The sequence below is a fragment of the Excalfactoria chinensis genome, chromosome 5, assembly GCF_039878825.1.
Source record: "Excalfactoria chinensis isolate bCotChi1 chromosome 5, bCotChi1.hap2, whole genome shotgun sequence".
Lineage (NCBI taxonomy): Eukaryota > Metazoa > Chordata > Aves > Galliformes > Phasianidae > Excalfactoria > Excalfactoria chinensis.
In genome coordinates this window covers 52387030-52399202 of record NC_092829.1, presented here as the reverse complement: position 1 = coordinate 52399202, position 12173 = coordinate 52387030, and the positions used below count along the sequence as shown (strand labels likewise).

The 12173-nt window shown below is 38.7% G+C and overlaps 1 protein-coding gene across 4 annotated transcripts in view; it reads left to right on the top strand.

Annotated features, from left to right (window-relative positions):
* The first annotated feature begins 8970 nt into the window (after positions 1–8970).
* Positions 8971–12173, top strand: part of MPPED2 (metallophosphoesterase domain containing 2) — a 166892-nt gene continuing 163689 nt past the window's right edge. For all 4 annotated transcript variants that reach the window (XM_072338930.1, XM_072338934.1, XM_072338929.1 and 1 more), the window contains exon 1: positions 8971–9145. The gene's annotated coding sequence lies outside the window, so the exon portion shown is untranslated. The remainder of the gene's footprint in view (positions 9146–12173) is intronic.

Here is a 12173-nt window from a genome sequence, read left to right as displayed (position 1 = left end):
GATATTTTGCTGTCATTGGTAGACTAATATATTAAGAATTCAGTCCCTGCTGGGACATTAGCCTGGTATTTCAGAACTCCTGGAAAGCAACATTTTGAAGGATCAGCACTCTGCTCATTATTACATCATTTTATGAGAGTGGCTTTCCTGTAGCTCTGAGAATACAGGAGATTCAAATCAGTGTGAATGACCCACTTCATACTGTGCTTTTGAGAGATAACCTGTATGTGAGGAATTTTTCCAAAGTACCATTTGAGTTTCGCTAGAAGTCAGGAAGATGTCTGTATTAATTCTGTGTGGCTGCTATGAACTGATCAGTCTGTGTAAAAGATTCTCTCTGTGCATGGTTTGCTGCAGGGGATAGAAGGTATGCAGGCAGATTAGTAGGGCATAGCCCTTTAGTCACTGTGGTCCATGTATCTGGAGTACAAGTAAAGTGAGTTTCATCCATGCTTTACCCAGCAGTATTTCACTGCTTCCTGACACAGCTGTATTCTAAGCAGGGTGTGGTTAAAATCTGCCCAGGTGAATTACTCTGGGAAGCAAGCCAAAGCATATATACATTAACTGTGAAAATGAATGCATAAATATCTGTCAGGATTCTTCTTTTTTGTAGGTAATCTCCATTTCTGAGGGACACTGCCATGAAAAATCTACACAATTCCTGTATATTCTCATCCAAATATTAGTAGCAGTATTAGAGAACAATTAGTTTGAGCATCACGTTTAATTAAAAATCCAAACCCTCTCAGTATATTCTCTTGTAAAGGAAACGCTGCTTCTAAGGTACATTCTATTTTCTAAAGACATGTAGAAAGAAATCCTAATGTTGTCTCCTTTAAGAGTTATTCTTGTTCTTTTTCATTACTGTTAGATCTTGAAAAAAGTAAGGATACCAAATTAGGTGACTAGAAAAGATCTAAAATACATCAATCGTTTCTTCTTCAAAGATGAGACTGAAAAAGCTACTATGATCATACCTGCAAAGAAAAAATGTTATAACACTAAAAAGTTACCAGTTAGAATTTTCACTTGTCTTTCTTCGTTTGTTATAATAATAATAATATTAATAATAATCTTTTGAGAGGAGCGTGGACTTAAAAACAGTGAAATTGCTCAAGAATTACAGTAGAAGATTTAACCTTTTGACTTCTGCCAAATGTCCCAGGATCTACTGAAACTGTTCAAGGTGATTCAATGAACTGAGATCAAAGCTAGCATTTCATCCACAACAAAGAGCTGAAAAAGCCCTTTTGTCTTAAAAGTTTTCCCACTGCATCTCTGTATTCCTTTTCTTCCTTTCTATGACAGCCTCTTCTTTCTCTTAAGCTTCCTACAACTTTCCTATCTTTCAGTGTTGAAGTTCCTAGACTGCTGTCAGATTGCTTCTGTCTGAGCTGAGTCAGTTCTTTCTCAGCTGCAATCCCAAGCAGTAAATAAGTAAATTCTAGGCTGAAATGCTGTGCCTAGAATGCCGGAATCTTAGAAATACTGCTGCAGTAGAAGATGAAAGAAAGACACGATAACACCCGTAACAAACGTTGCACTGTTTTATACCAGTTGTGAATGCTGAGATGAGTATTTCATGTTGAAACTGGGTAAAAGCTGTAGAAATGGTTTGGTGATTTTTGTGAGAGTTTGCTGATTAAGAATTTGACTTTTGGGGAAAAAAAGAAAAAAAAAATACCTCTGTTAAAGGTTAAACCTTTTGTGTAACAGGAGTAAATATATTTAGGTTATCACAATTACAAACAGTATCACAAAAATCTACTCAAACTTCCAAGTAATGGTAGAGGGAAATAAAACATGTGTTTACATTCTGATTGAGTAACACCATTAATGAACTGGAAGTGGTGTTTGGAGACATAGGATTAACAGAGATGTTGTTTAATGGTAATCAAGTACTTGTGTATACTTGTGCACTGAATCAGTTATCATAAGCTCTAATATACACACAGGGTTTCAGATATAATTGATTGTGTTGCTACTACTATGGCTTTCATGCTTTAAGCTACCTCTTGTAAAAGAAGTCCTCCCAGTAAAAAGCCCTCTAGCACATAATCAGACCTCTCTGGCCTTTTATTGGATGTACGGGACAGATCTTAGCAAAATAATTAAGTAAAATCATGTGAAAGAAAATATTTTGGAGGATCCAGAAAAATGAAGTTCATTCTTGCAAAGGAAGAATGAACCAGCTCTGTAATTCAGGTGGATCCATGCTTCCACATCTTCACTCCCCTCATCTATGAAGCTCCTCAAGTAAGTCCCTTCTGGAGGTGCTACGCAGGCAACATCTGCAAAGCACGCTGGCATCACTGACAAACAGCTACAGTGTTTTATTGTGTGCTAACTGCAAAGGGTTTCCAATTAGAATTACAGCTCATCAAGACTGCCAGCAGGCTTCTGCATGGTTAAACCTCCAGTTTTCATTGAACTGCCTTTAGCTGGTGATAAAAGCTGTATTTCGAAATGAGCAAACTATGTAGTATCAGTAGTTAAATTCCATTGGGTTTGCATTCAGGGTAATTACATGGAGTGGAATCTAATTCATTTAACTGAAATGTGTATTTTATTCACCAAAGTGCTGGAAAATGTCATTCCTTTCTAGAGAGTTTCCTGTTTTCGTTTTTTTTCCCCCTCATTTTCTACTCCCCTCATCTTCTATTTTGTTTTTTTATATTTATTTTTATTTTTAAATTATGCTGTTATTTTAACAATAATTAACATGTAAGGAACAAGACAGAAGACGAGTTCTCTGGTTGGAAGCCAAGGAGATTCAGAGTTCCCATACAAATGGAAAAGCTGTTTAAAAAAAAAAAAAAAAAAAAAAAAAAAACAGATCTGGATTCATAATATTCATCTCGTACTGCCAAAAATATTTAGCACAGTGTGAAATGTACAGAAATATATCGCACTAATTTGTAAGACAGTCATACCAAAGGTCACTGGAATTTTTCCAGCTTCCTATGCCACAGAAGAAGGAGCAGCAAGAGCATATTTTTAAAGATATTAACCAAGCAAAGCATATTTTTTAGGACAAGCTGTCTCTGAGAACAACGTGGCAGTCTTTAAAGGTATGGAATCGTTCCAAAATAGTAAACATATCAGCCATGTCTAAGTGGAAGTATAAAGTAATGTGGGGGCAGAAGGGTTGTGTGGAAATGGAAACAATACATTCTGTAAATGTCTTTGTATGAATGAAGTTGCAAGTGTTAATTAAACACAGTTCTTAATTTAAATGGTAGGATAAGGACATCTTTGAACTATTTCAGGTTATTTTTTAAATTCACAGTGTATCATAGGGGCTGCCTGAATCTGGCCTCAATTTAATGTGGCGTAGTGAAGCTATCAGTGTTAAGAATTCAGACTGTTGCTATCCAGCAAAACAAGTAATACTTGTTAGATACTAGATACTAAATCTAATACTTTAAATGCTCCAGCAGTCTCCTAAGTTACATTTGTTGTATTCATGATAAAATGTAAAGGTGAGAAAAAAAGACTGCTTTGCCTTCTGTCTGCTTCATCACGCAGGCATGTCTGACAGCAAAATAACCGGCCTGTTATGCCCAGTCTTGCTTGTCCAAGGGGTGCCGTTTAGCTAGAGGCTTAATTTGCAGCTGATCAAATATATGGACATGCCTTTATTTTTTGATGACGCGGAAAAAGTAATTATTGATCTTCAGTTGCAAAAGCAGCACCCAGAGTGATAAAAGGAATTCTAAGACATTAGGCAGCAGAAGTTATCAAATGCAGCAAAAATAGTTCAATAAATTGTGCATGTTTTAAAAACTGATTAAAAATAAAATAGTCTTCTATCCAAAATAATCAGCAGTTGAAAACATGACACATGATCCATCTTCCAAACAGATTTATTGTAGTCTTTTCAGGACAGAAGTGTCTAGGGGAAGACTGGAATACTGCTTGAGAGTTTATAGTTGAAAATCACAGAATCCTTTCAAAGTTTATACCTCAGATGGCAGAGTATCTGCCACTCCGGATTATTGCAGTATAAGTATGGGCAACTTGCTTTGACATCCCCCTCTTCAATGCTGGAGGAAGCCTAGACTGAAGTTGCCAACTGAAGTAAGAAAGTAGGAGGAAAAAAAAACAACACATAGGAAGTATAATTAGGAATTACTGAACTTTTCCTTGTCTACTTCTATTTCTTTATGTTTGCTTTTTCCTGGCATTCATTGTTGAAGCAAGCTAGTGGAAAATGCATTAAAAATAAAGGATCATCCCATGAAGAAAAAGTGAACGTGCTCAAGTGGAAACGGAAAACGTATTGATCAGTATTCAGGTACACCTTACTTGCCTGTCACCTCACAACAAAGAAGGGCATTTTTATTACATGGCCAGACAGTTCCAAGTGCTGTTGATTCTTCTTCTCTGTAACACTTATAAAATGTTATTACAGTTATGAGAATAACACTGGATCTCATAATTCACATGAGATCTTGAAGAGCAGGAACCTCTAAACTTTAAAATCATTAAACTTAATGCATTATGATATAATGTGTGTTTCCTCTAATTTCTTTGAAATTTTTAACTGTATCTGTTCTTCCTTTGGGCAGATGAGAATTTTGTTGGTATTCCTTTAAAAAGACATTTACAAAATCAGAAATAATAATTAACTGACGTTATAAGTTAGTTGAAACTTAGAAGCACGTTGTTATAAGTGAGTTAAAAGTTAAGGTAGATTTCTGTGTAGTTGATGTCGCCTGAACTCCCCTGTGCAATGGACAGCTTTGAGGAAGTTAGTTCCTGTTGTGGTAAGTGTGTAGAAAGGAACTAGAAACAAGTATTTTTGCAGTCTATCTCAGAAAATTAGTTGTGAATTGGATATGTACTAATTGGTGTACTAAATTAATTGTAGAGATGTGAAAATTCACTGGTAGTAAGAGACTGGAATGCTTGGAAGGAAGTGTTTGTAGTACTTGTGCATCTGCCTACAGCACAGCTATCAGTGATTCCTCCAGAGGAATAGTGGGAGTGTGGAGCCCAGCCTGGACTCTCTGAATTAGCCCCTGGGGGTCCTGTCTCTGCTGTAACACATCTGGAAGAGATCAGCCTCACAAGTGAGGTTTATCAAGCAGGTACCTAGGTGGTATGGGTATCTGCTTACAGGGAAGTCTCTATCACAGCTCTTGTCCAGAGTTTTGAAGTTTAGCGTATGTGTTTAAATGTTCAGAAAATACACGTTTTGTGAAAAGCAAAAGGGATATTCTAAACTGGAAAAATGCAAGTGAAATGGGATGAATTATGCCATTTACCCAGTATTAAGAAACCTTACTCATTTTAATTTGGTTTTAAGTCCTCTGAACTCCCTTAGAACTACCTAACATTCACAGAGGTAGCCTTAGGAGGAAGGATGCAATTTTATTTCATACATTAGAGTCTCTTTCAAACCGGCCAGAGGAAGCTATTAATAGCTGAAGATTCAGTAACAAAGAAATGTAAAGTTAAGAAGCCTTATAAAATCATGAGCATCATGTCTAAGGTTATTTTCAACTTAGAGTCGCTAGGCATGAAACTTACCAAAAGTAGATTAGAAATGGCACAATTAAGTCAACTATACTACAACCCTCAAAGATGTTAATTATTATGAGGGAAAAAAATATAAATGTAATATGATATATCCTTACACTGAACACTAAATATCTAGAACCGAGCTGAAATGCGGTAAGAGAATAACATAACTGATTTTATGCATGAAGAAGAAATAAATCCACATAGCTTAACACAGATCTTAACGTAGGCTTGACAAAGCTTTGCCAAATACACAAAAGGCTTGGCTCAACGCTATGGCTCTTTGGTTTGTATTATTTAGTACGATTTCAGCAGACATGAATCCACAGTCTAGACAAGTTATGTTTGATTTTAAATAGTTTTGATCTCATTCTTTTACATTTTGGTTCAAGTTTTGAGGGTATATCATGGAAAAAAAAAGTAATAAAAAGGGAACAAATACGAAGTTCTTAAAAGTCCCTTTGATTCTTGCTATGTCAGATCCCATTATTAAAGTATTAAAGAGAAATCATTTCCTACAGGAAAAAAAAAAGCTACACTTGATGCCCACAGTGTTCTGTTGCGTAGATAACAGCAAGCAGACATTGCTAAGTGCCTGATCTTTGAACTGGTGTAAGGTAATTGAAGTTGATGGGGTTATTCTAATGGAACTGAGAGTGAGGCCCAGTCTTCTGAATTGTCAGTTTTAAAGATAGTGAATGAGAGTAGTTTTAATAAGAGGACTTTCTGTAATGAAGTATAATTTGGATTATATTATATTATTCCAGGAGGCTGAGCCCCCTGATAGGCAAGATATTTCCTGAAATTCCCCAGGCATAAAACTGGAAACGTTTTATAGAGGCGATAGGAGGAAATGTGGCTTCTCACTTTGGAAAACTTTCTCTTGCATTCTTATTAAAAGACTTAATTTCAAGGAAATGATGTAAGGTTTGTATGCGTTACAATATCCTTTTATTGGACATCAACAGATCTACAAGGCTGATATGATATCGCACTACAGATCTCTGTCTCTCTATCAGATAATCTCTGAGTTGAAGCATGGGTAAATTTCTACAGCCATGAGGTGTGGGCAGTGAAGACCTTGGCACACACATCTGCTCTTTCAAGGGTTTTCTTCATGTATTCTGCTTATATCAGTTAAATAAAATACATCAGTTAAGAGACTGACTTCCACCAGAAAGTGAATGCAAGTATATGATTTGCTGTCAGCGGAATTAAATCAGGAACAAGCTTAAAAGTTTGAATGGATCATAATCTTACAACTTCATTTTTCATGCGCATTAATTGAACAATAGCATTTACTGACTTCTAAAGTAACCATACATGATATGGGCTGTTTAATTACTGAAGGAAAATGAATTAAGTCTTTGGTATTTTTTCATTTAATTAACATTTATTTATAGAGATTACTTTATTTATATTGAGAGAAACACCATAGTGCACTTTGTCTTATGAATAAGGCTTTGATGATAAATGAAAAATATTGATAATAAGTAGTACTTATACCAGATAGATCCTAAATATGTTTTATTTTTTCTGCAAAAAAGATACTTTCTCTGTTTATCTTGAATATGTGATGATTCTCATAACTAAATTTGACAGGGATGGAATGTATTCTTTGTTTTATTGCTGTTATGTAGATCCTCTTTACTATTTCAGCATTTTTTCCTTATGAGATGAAGTTTTCTAAAGCTTAGCTCCAAAAACATTAGAAATCCAAAGATGAGCTATGGAAGAAGCCTACCTACCCAATAAACTGGTGAGAATAGCAGGATCACACTTTTGCTGTTAAGCATGTACTTACCTGGGCATCAACTTTAAAATGTCTTAAAAATGAAGGCTTTAGCACTGGGCCCCTACAAGTCGGAAAAGGCTTACAGTTCTAACAAATTCTGTAGCAGTACTCGTAATCTGAAGTCCAGTTCAATAAATGGCAGGGTTTTTTCTTGGTTCACTGGGTTTAGATCTGGCTCTAGAAACAATTCTGCTGAAATTCATTCATGCTAATTAAAACACGTACGTATGTCCTTCCATAGTCAGCGCTTGTGTTAGCAGGCCAAATAGTGAGTTAAACAAACTTGGCATAGGTACTGAACTTACAAAGAAATGTCAGTGTACGTCTCAAAATCCCCGGTGTGCTGTGATAAATGCAGGAACAGTGTTAAAATAGAGGAGCCAGTGTAGCCAGACATCAGGGTGTTTGGCAGAACTTCTGCTGGGCTTTAATACAGTGTGTACTTTTACAGTACTGGACTATTTTGAAGCAGTAATTTCATGAAAACCTTAAATACAAAGAAAAGATCTTAACATATCGCTGCATTTAATACATGAACAACAGAGCATATTTAACAAATTCTTTGTTTTATTTGGTCTGTACAGTAACTTTAATTCTGTTGCTTCAGAGATGCAATTAGAACTTGCTTTTGGTATGAAGTAGTTTTTGCTGTAAAAAGATCGTGCTCATTGTCCTGGTTACCTACCAAAAGTTGGTGAATGAGGCCAACTTCTCCCTGTATTTCTGTTACTTCAGTTACGTCAATGATGCCCAAATAGGCAGATATGAGTTTCTTTAATTTCATTCCATTTCAGCTTTCAGAGGTTTCAGTATAAGATATAGACAGTGTTGGTAAGAACACAACAAATGTACTCTTGCATTTCTGAAACGTTTGTCTTATCAAGGGAGAAAACAGCTGAATTCTACCAGCATATTACACACAAGTATTACTGAAAATACTGGGAAATAGTATTTTCCACTCCAGTATTTTTATTTTTTAACAGCATACATGAAATGCCAGGAATGCTTAGAACTCAATAATGTGACACCAGACCCTTCTTTCACAGTCCTTAAGATACAAAATAATGATCGTTATAGATTTTTTGCCTTACGCTGATATCTAAAACTCACATAGAAAATACAGAAGAGCAGCCTATGATAACAGCTTAGAGGAAAGAGGCTTTTAAAAGAAAACTTGTAAAACAACAACAAAAAGAAGCTACTGTGAGGAGCCAGAACAAATCCTTATTTTAACTGCCTTGTAGTGAACAGGGAGGCTCTGCCATGCCACGCTCCTTCTAGCACAGACAGACACAGCATTTAAATAACCCTTCTCATTTAACTAGCTGTTTTTTTCTAATTGTAACAGCAGCGTGTCCCAAGGCCTCAAGTTGCACCAGAGGAGAGAGATTCAGGTTGGACAGCTGGAAGAATTTCGTCTCCGGTGTTGCAATGGGCTGCCCAGGCAGCAGTGGTGGAGGCACCTCCCCTGCAGGTGTTCAAGAGAGACGGTTCGATGTTGTACGCGGGGTTCCCACCGCCGCCGCTGGGTGGCGCCTCGGTGCCGGCAGCCGCCGCCGCCCCCCGGTCCCCCCCGGCAGCACTGAGGGGGGGGCGGCCCGCGGAGCTCAGGTGAGCCGGGCAGGGCAGGGCTGGGCTGCGCAGCCACGGACCGCGGCCCCGCCTCGGCACCACGGGAGGCGGGCTGAGGGGCAGGGCGGTGCCCTGGAGGAAGGATGATGAGGTTCCAGATGGACTCCCATGCTGTGCCGGGAGCTGGCACGTTGTAGCGACCGCGATGTCCCGTTTCTCGCCGTTTCTACCGACCGCCTCCTCTCACAGGTAAGTTGTGCGTCGTTGCGTTAGCAATGTCTTCGAATGTTGGCGTCTCCCGTTCCTGTATCTCAGAGGGCTTTTCCTGACTTGCTAGTTACGTTTCTGAACTCTCCCGAACGTGTATTGTAGTTGTTCCCACGTGCATACATAGCTGCTCTGCTCTGTAAGTCTGCTCGGTGCCTCACCTGAGGGGTAAACTGTGCTTCCAGAAGGCTGAGGGAGTGCAGGTGGAGATGCACAGCTCCACTGCACCATAACCTAGATGCATTTCAAGTGTGAGTTCCTTATCTCCTCCGCATGCAGAGAAACACACAGCAATTAGGTTTATTTGGCAGGCAGTCTTTCTGGAGAAGTAAGGCCTGAAGGTGCAGGTGGCCCCAGGCGTGGGTTGTGTGCTGCAGATCCACATGTGCTTCTTGGGAGCATTTCTGTAGTTCAGCCTATACAAGAGTGCTGGGCTTTGCCTGCCGGAGATGCCGTGGAGGCCAGAAGGAGTCTGTAAGCATTACTTCTTAATGGTGTATATGAATAGAATGAAAAGAAGTCTGTGTTTGTTAAGTTTTTCAAATTGGCAATGCGTTTAAAGCTGAAATCAATTTGATGCTGCTGGCTTCACCTAAGTGAAATAGGTCACCTTCGGTTGTGCTCCTGAGGGCTTTAATTTTTGTCCTTTGCTTTCATAATGCTTTGCAAAGCTTGAGGAGAAACTGTGTACGCAGCTCTAGTGTACAAGAAAAAGTCTATGTGTGTTCTCTGAAGGAAGGGAATAATAAAGATGAGGAAGCACCAAACTATCTGCAGCCTGCTCAGTTTTGGTGGAAACACCTGAGTTGAAGTCACGTATGCTCTGCTTGCACAATGTAATGGAAAATAGCATTTATTTACTCTGCAGTGCTGGGTGGCCCGTATTAATGAAGTGGGGTATGAACATCTCCAAGTGAATATTTCACTGTTCTCAAAGAAGTTTTTGTCCTTGTCAGATATTCCACAGCTTCTGTGTGTGGCTGAGCTATTATTGTTTGATATGGCTGGATGAGGAAATCAGCTTTGGCCCATGCCATGTAGGCCTTTAAAAGAAAAGGCCTGAGGGGGAGATTGTATTTAACAACCCTTCACGCCCTTGCATAGCAACCCAGTGCTTCCTATGGCCAGAAATGGGCTTGTGCAGCTGTGTAAGGTGTTGCTCACTTTACCAAGGAAAGCCCTGCTCTGAGATAGATTAATGGTGGCACATCCCTCTTGTCCTGTGGGTGTTGGAGTGGGTGGAGAGCCTGTGCAGCTCTTCTGATTTGGGGCCATGCTACGCTGCACACTGCAGCTATCTTTGCAGTCCTTTGGGGTTTTACCTGGCATGCTTTACCTGTTGCAGGGCAACTAGCTGCTATTTCACAACCTGTATGATAACAGGCGGGTGTCAGGAGGGGATGTTATTCAGCAGAGTGTTAAGTGTTCAACTTAATGCAGGGTTCCTGTTTTTGTTTTTTGTTTTTTTCCTTTTTTTTTTTTTTTTTGGTTTATTTATGTCCTCTTCTATTTATATATATATATCTTATATATATATATATATATATATTTGTTCAGTCCATTTGTCTCCAGTCATTGTAACCACCAAAGGGTATCTGAATGACAGTAATGGAGACCGTTTGCTTCACAGAAATGTATTGCTTGTTACTAGCACAGGTTACTGAACGCTAGGATAAGTGTGAATGATAAAAGAGGCTGAATGCACTCACTTTTCATATAGGTGGATTGTGATGGCACGAGGTACGCCTTAGAATATTCGTTTTAGGACAAACATAGCAAGAGGATACTGTTTCCAAACATCTTGTCTGTGCAGAGATATTGGCATCAAACAAGGAAAGAATATGAAAGAGAATAAAGCGGGTGCTGCAGGCCTGTCCCAGGAAATAGCAGACAAGCATGCAAGCTATGCTAATTAGTACTCTGAGAGGATCTATTTTTCCCCCTTTTACAGTAGCTGATGGTGAACAATGAGCCCGGTCCTGTTCCCTCACCCCAAGGGTTTGTATAAATATATCCACACAGCTTGACTCTGGTTTACTTTTCCCCCCTCTGTTCTTTATATTTAGTCTATTTGTAACTCTGACATTTCACTAGGACTTGTATTGCTTCTCTTCCATCTGTGTTTTTATTTGGAGTATTCTCCTTTTCCTCCCCTACGTCCTCTATAAAGATTTTAATTAGTGTCTTGCTACAGTTTTTGCTCTGTTAGTTTCCTTCTATTGTAGAAAGATAAGTTGGATGAAAAGAAAGCTACTAATTTGTCTCTGTGCTTTCTCCTATTTTGTGTCATTTTGTTCTGCTAAACAAACTATCTTTGATTTAGTGGGGTTGGAGTATGAGTGCATAATAGATTATCTGTCACTGGATCAAATCAATCATGGTTAACAGTGTATTGACAAGAGCATATAGCAAGTATCCTTGACCTGAGGTTGAAAATACCTGTTATCAGCATCATGTGGCTCTCACTGCTGCTTGGCTCTATCTCTGAGACAGAGTATTCCTTATCAGGTTTCTCCTTATTCTCCCTACATTCTAACTTTCTTTCTTTGAGCCTTTTTGAGCTATCGTAGGCCACCTCATTCATTGGTGGAGCACAGAAGAACCCAACTCATGTCCAAGAGTTCTTAAGTTCTTAAAAGAGAAACTTGCGTGCTTATAATTCAGCATTTAAGTGTTGAGATTACGATGAGATTTTCACCATAGTTTGGCTGCCATTTAATTGCTCAGGTCAGGTTGGACGGTTTTTTATATATATCTGTTTGTGGTGTCTGATACTGTTATGTTGTTGGAGGAAGGATGTTGAATTGTTACTGATATTACTGTGTTTTCTTTGCTCCTTTGTTCATTTTAAGCACTGATGCTTAAGTGTTTCATTCACGTGGCCATAGGCAGTTGTATGGGAAATTGGTAATCATAGCCTGAACCTCTGATTAATCAGCTGAGGCAAGTGTTGGGTCAGCTGTGGGAGCACAGGTGAGAGTAATTTAACTGTGCTCCAGGAAGGGGTGAA